At 38.5% G+C, this 6563-nt stretch overlaps 1 long non-coding RNA gene across 1 annotated transcript; it reads left to right on the top strand.

Annotated features, from left to right (window-relative positions):
• The first annotated feature begins 843 nt into the window (after nucleotides 1-843).
• On the top strand, nucleotides 844-2321 carry LOC117679949 (uncharacterized). The gene is made up of 2 exons (XR_004595492.2): nucleotides 844-919; nucleotides 1973-2321. It is a non-coding gene; the product is annotated as an uncharacterized LOC117679949 (long non-coding RNA).
• The last annotated feature ends 4242 nt before the right edge of the window (nucleotides 2322-6563 follow it).

Genomic DNA, 6563 nt, shown 5'->3' with positions numbered 1-6563 from the left:
GTTCCTAAGGATCTTGTCTAATAGAACCTTATCAAAAAAGAGTAGTGCCCTATAGAACTGTTACAGGTATTTGTTTCACAGTTTGATGTAGCCTTGTGATCTTGTTTTTTAGTTGTTTAACTTCGTTTAAAACTTTCCACCTCTGTGAAGTATATAGTTCCTCTTTGTGGCCTGTGGCTTGTGAACTGTGCTATCAGTTATTTGTTGTTGATCTTTTGCTCCTATCTAATAATCATTTGTTTTTTCTAAAGTTTGGCTCACATATTTTCTCTTCCTTTAGAGCTGTTTTGATTTAAATTTAAAACGTTAGATTTGATTTAGATGTAAGGATCTGGAAGACTGATTTTGCACTGCCCTCTAATGTTTGGCAACCCAACAAGCCTACCAATTAAATTTACAATCCCATATCTTAAGCACATTCTGGCTAAACTGTGGAGCGAGTTGCAGTAAGTCATCCCTTCCAGTGGCTTTCTACACTCCAACCAGGTTATGATGAATTTAAGCTTCTACACATATAGCTTTTAGCATAATAAAAGCAAGTTGAAGTACTTACCCCACTTATTTGATAATCCTCTTTACTAATTTGCATCCTTAGAATTTATTTTTATTTATTTATATTTTGCTTTAATTATTTTTACAAATAATTCAAGGTGGCAAACATATCCAACACACTTTCCTCCTTCTATTTTCCCCACAACAGGAAACCTGTGAGATGGGCTGAGAAGAAATGACTGATTAAGATTGTGGCTAAAATGAGACTAGAACTCACAGTCTCCTGGTTTCCATCCTAGTGCCTTACCACTAGACCAAACTGATTTATTTACACATTTTCCTTGTTTTGTAGTAAGCATTCAAATATTGGAAGTCAAATTCACTGCTACCTTTCTTGGGTCAATGTATCCTGTTCATCTGGACAGAGGTATGGATTTTTAAAATGTATTTGTAGCTAGAAAATTGTAACCATGATTAATCTTTATCAGATTATCTATATGATCATGCACACTGTCATATCTTGATCATCAGTGGTGGGTTGCTACCGGTTCGCCCCGGATCAGGGGAACTGGTAGCGGTGGGTGGCTCCGCCCGCCCAGACACTTCTGTGCATATGCAGAAGTGTTGCGTGTGCGCACCCACGAACAAACCGGTAGTGATGGGTTTTGAAACCTGCCGTTGTTAATCATGTATAATAAGAGGTGTAATGGTATGTGGGAATGACTTAGGGAGATAGGAAAAAGGCTGCAGACTAGATTATGGTCAGATAAGACGCCACGTAGCCAGAGAAGGAATGTGGGCGTGGCAATGTTTCTGAAGGGACCCTACCAAGTTTCTTAACCTGAAAAGGTGAGGGGTTAGTGATGTACTTTCAGACTTCCAAGATTCTGTTAATGTAACCTTACAATAACTTTAGAACTAGATTCTGGATCTGCTTCTCATCTGGATTACCCTGATATCAATCTTGCCTGAAAGTTTATTTATAAAATTTATGAAAAGAAGTATCTGAAGTATTATCAGTCATACTAACCTTAATATTGTCAGATTTTTTTTCTATTTGCTAAGCCATGCTATGGGTTGTCCTGTTTGATTTACCATATTGTGTGAAGTCAACCATTGTTGTTTACTCTAGGAACTTTGGATCAACAAACCATGGCTTAGTAGGATATACTAAATCACAGAGTGATGTATTCTAGGTCCTGTGCTACACCGCCAGCCGGCTGATGACAAACCAAATGTACCAAATCGTTTTATCCCAATGTATTTAAAGACTTGCAGCAAGACAGGTTTGACCTGTTTTCTGCGGTCTGATTTCAATACTGCAGATGGCAGATTGGGAAGAGTTTAAATAGCACAGCTTGTGACATGACCTTGGAGCCTGTTACATTTTGATGGACAATGGCTTAGTTTTGTATCTGTCACAGTTTCTCTTCTTGGTTGAATGAATCCTTTTCTTTTCTGTTTATCTTCATAATGAGAGGTGAAGAGATGATCAGGAGGAGTCAATCATGTGTCAAATCCTCAAGAAGAAAGGATACTCAGAGCGCTTTGTATATTGCCGAGGCCAGATTTGGATTCTAGTTTTAAGTGCCAAAAGTCTGCCACTGAATTTGCTGGATTTGATGTAAAGTTAGAGGAGTAAAATCTGTCCAGGCTGAAGAAAAAGACAAAACAGGAGAAGAGTGTCTTTCATCATTGCCACTGTAACACCATCACGGCGGCCATCACTGAATCTGCCTCATTTTGTTGGTGCTGTGTCCATGCTGAATTAATTTACCTTGGCAGTTTCCTGATTGTTCCAATGTCTATTTGTTTAAAATGGAAACTGAGCTATGTTGTCTGCTTTCTCATTTTTTTTGGCATGTGGTCATATTGTGTCTCCCATTTTCATAATCAATCATCTGCAGTATTATTTTCCATGGTATGTCTCAGTTTTACAATACCTTTGGAGACATTTTTATATAAAATTCAAGACATAATGAAAAATGAATATATATATGTGTGTGTGTGTGTGTAATATCTGACCCATTAGACTCCATATATGGGAAAAATACTTTAGTTCTTTTAGATATTTGCTTGGTGCTTGGTTTTAAAGAACAATAGACCTTAAACTGTTGTTTCAGTACTTTTTCAAGAAATAAAATTTGCAGCAGTGAATGGAATAGGCTTTTGACTCATAGGCACCTCAGCTTTCCCTGTAGCCTTCCTGCTCTTAGATTAAGGGCAAGCCGGAGTGCTGCCAGGTTGATTTTAGCTTTAATTGAGTTCAACTCAAATCCTCAGGCTGGTTGCTCTAGAAATGTTGCATTAGTCTTACCCAACCTGATGCTTTCCAAGTTTTGCAGTCAGACATCTGGAAATTCCAGCCACTTGGGGCTACATTTAATCAAACATGGCGCAAATGTGCACCAATTGTGACCCTACTTGGATCGGGAGGCTCTCCTCACCATCACTCATGCCCTTGTCACCTCACGGTTAGATTATTGCAATGCGCTCTACATGGGGCTACCCTTGAAAAGTATTTGGAGACTACAGTTGGTTCAGAATGCAGCCGCATGAGCTGTCGTGGGTGCACCTAGGTACACCCACATTACACCAATTCTCCGCGAGCTGCACTGGCTCCCTATTGGTCTCCGGTCACAATTCAAGGTGTTGGTTATTACCTTTAAAGCCCTACATGGCTCAGGGCCAGGTTATCTTTGAGACCGCCTTCTGCCGCATAGCTCCCAGTGACCGGTAAGATCCCACAGAGTTGGTCTCCTCCAGGTCCTGTCAGCTAAACAATGTCGGCTGGCGGGCCCGTGGGGGAGGGCCTTCTCTGTGGCTGCCCTAGCTCTCTGGAACCAGTTACCTCCTGAGGTCTGGACCATCCCCACCCTATTGGCCTTCCGAAAAGTGGTGAAGACCTGGCTTTTCCGGCAGGCCTGGGACCTTTGATCTCACTCTTGCGATCTGGCGAGATCCGGCCATGAATGGTATGAATGAGTTTTAATGTTTTAATGTTTTTAATTTTTAATTGTTTTTTATTAGGATTTTAAATGTATTGTGAGTCACCCTGAGTCTTTGGAGAGGGGCGGCATATAAATTGAATTAAATTGAAATTGAAATTGAACATATTTAGAGGGTACCACATAGGGTGAACCAGCATATACCAAGGGTAGACCATTGATCCATTTAGTTTATCAAAGCCATGTGAAGGGCCTGTGATGTGGTGGATTCTGGCACCAGAGTGTTGTAACATCCATAGCTGATTCTTGCAAAAATCATAAAATTAGTTGGATTTTTTAAAAAAGAAAATTAGTAAAAATCTCAGAAGAACATTAAATGTAAAATTTCATGCAAAAATGTTTCTGCAAGATTTGAAGGATTATATAGCCAAAATCTCATGCAATCTTGTGAAATGTCAGTTATTTTAATATTTTAAAATGTTTTTGGATGTACAATGGTGTCTAGGGCTTGAAAAGAATACTATGTGCTACACAGATTGATTATTCTGTTCCCATATTGTAGACAGGGAAGTTCTCTTCCAGTTTGCTAATCAGGAAGCTGGAAAGAAGAGTTCCTGGATGGTAGTTCTTATAGACATTCAAATGTTATGTCTGAAATTAACCAGGACTGGGATGAAGGGAATCTAATTTTCCCCCCTTATGCGTAACAGACAGTTCAGGAAATGGATTCTCCATGACCTTCTTACTGCTAAGAGACTAGTCCTTCAACAGTGGAAAAATAAATTTATGGGTTCAGTTACTCAGTGGACCTGATGTTATTTGCAATTTACAACTGAGTTGCTTATAGACATAGATTACGGTGGGTATGAAATATGATTTTGATGAAATATATCTAATCTTTATTGAGACTGTTGTGTAAAATATATATATTAAATCAAATCTAGTTTTTGTTCTTTTCTCTCTCTCTCTCTCTCTCTCTCTCCCCCCCTCTCTCTATTGCTTTTCTTCCTTCCCTTCTTCTGTGATTTTTTTTTGGTCTTCCCTTTGTTTTGTTTTATTAAGTGAACAGAGGCTATTAAAAAAACTCAGTGGCTGACAGATTGTGGATGAGCCTCATGATGGTATGGTGGAAGACAAACAGGACCAATTTAGAGGTACTGAGGCCTCCAGCAGTTGTTTGGCTTTGAGTGGTATAGTCAGGCTGGACTAGGCCATTTGAAAAACAAAAAAGAAAGCTTGTTTTAATTATTGTTATTTTGTAGTTGCTCTGTGCTCTATATATGTATGTATAAAATTTATAATTATATGCATACTTAGCTGGAAATAAGGCCTATGGGTCATGGGTATCCACAGAAGGTGTGTATGTGTATGTGTGAAAATCTGCAAGATGGTGGACATGGCATTGTGATCCAAGGACCTTGTGATCCTTTTGTATGAGGATGGAGATTGCAGCTTCTACTGTATTCAGTCTTGCAGAATTTGACCTTTCCGTTGGATGCTCCTGCCGTGGATAATAATTTTTCTCACTGCTGAATAACCATGAATAGCAATTATTACAATGTTATATTTTTCACTTACCTTCTTTATTTCTCTAGTTCACGGGTGTCAAAGTTGTGGCATCACGTTGCCATCACATGATGTTTTGCAATGTTTTTTCCCTTCATGGAGTTGGGGTGGGCGTGGCCTGCACGTGACGCATCCAGCCCATAGGCCGCCAGTTTGACACTCCTGCTTAGTTGGCTGTTATCTCTCTTGTCAAGGCCACTTTTTTGGTCAATCCTTATATTGGGGGTTTTGCAGATTGACGGTATCACAGGACATGAAAAATGCTACAATATTAATCCAACAGCATTTTGCACTATTCTTTTTAGAATATGGCTTGCCATTTTAAATCCTGACAGTTCAACCACAACAATACAAGAGCACACAATAGATACAACTTAAGGTAAACCGCACCAAACTTGATTGCAGGAAATACGACTTCAGCAACAGGGTGGTCAATGCCTGGAATGCACTACCTGACTCTGTGGTTTCTTCCCCAAACCCGTAAAACTTTAACCTTAGATTATCTACTGTTGACCTCACCCCATTCCTAAGAGGTCTGTACGGGGCATGCATAAGCGCACCAATGTGCCTACTGTCCCTGTTCTAATGTCCCCCTTTTATTTGTAACCATTTTTAAAAAAATTTGATTTATATGCCGCCCTTCTCCGGAGACTCAGGGGGGCTTACAATGCGTTAAGCAATAGCCTTCATACTTTTGTATATTTATACAAAGTCAGCTTATTGCCCCCACAAACTGGGTCCTCAATTTACCTACCTTAGAAAGGATGGAAGGCTGAGTCAACCTTGAGCCTGGTGACATTCGAACTTACAGTAATTGCAGACAGCTGGTGTTAATCACAATGCTATCAGTCTGCTGAGCCACCAGGTTCAGTATTAATTCACGTATTAATTCACATATTAATAACTGTGTTTATATCTATATCTGTTATCTAATACATGCTTGACAAAATAAAAAAAAATAAAATAAAGTTTAAGTGTTTCAGGAGTAAGGTTGCAGTAAGCAATATTATGATTAAATGTTGACTGTGCATTAAACCACTGCATTCATTCTTTAAGTAGAAAAATAATGTGAGAATCTCCAGGCACAATAACCATCAACACCTTTCTTATTTTTTTTTAAGCTTAAACATTTAACAATAAATGCAGTTCTCTTTTAAATACAAACAGTTTTTGGAGTGCTTAGAAAAAAGTCTGTCATTTTATAGGTGGTTATTTTAAAGATATTTTCGAAACATCTTTTATTTATTTTATTTATTTATTTATTAGATTTCTATACCGCCCTACTCCCGAAGGACTCAGGGCGGTGCACAGCCAAACAATAAAAACACATACAATACAAAATTTAAAAAATAGAATAAAATCAAATTAAATAATTTTGGCCCCGACAAATTTAAAACCCCAAACTTTTAAAACCAATTTAAAATTGAATATATAAATACTAAAAAATATTTAAAATTTTAAAAATCTTTTATAAAAGAGGGGGAAAATTAGGCCAGGCCGGCCTGGTGAAATAGTAAGGTCTTTAAGGCGCGGCGGAAGGTGCGCAGATCCGGGATC

Source organism: Pantherophis guttatus, chromosome 8 (genome assembly GCF_059756535.1).
Source record: "Pantherophis guttatus breed Tessera chromosome 8, ASM5975653v1, whole genome shotgun sequence".
In the NCBI taxonomy this organism is placed as follows: domain Eukaryota; kingdom Metazoa; phylum Chordata; class Lepidosauria; order Squamata; family Colubridae; genus Pantherophis; species Pantherophis guttatus.
This window is presented reverse-complemented; position numbering and strand designations above follow the sequence as displayed.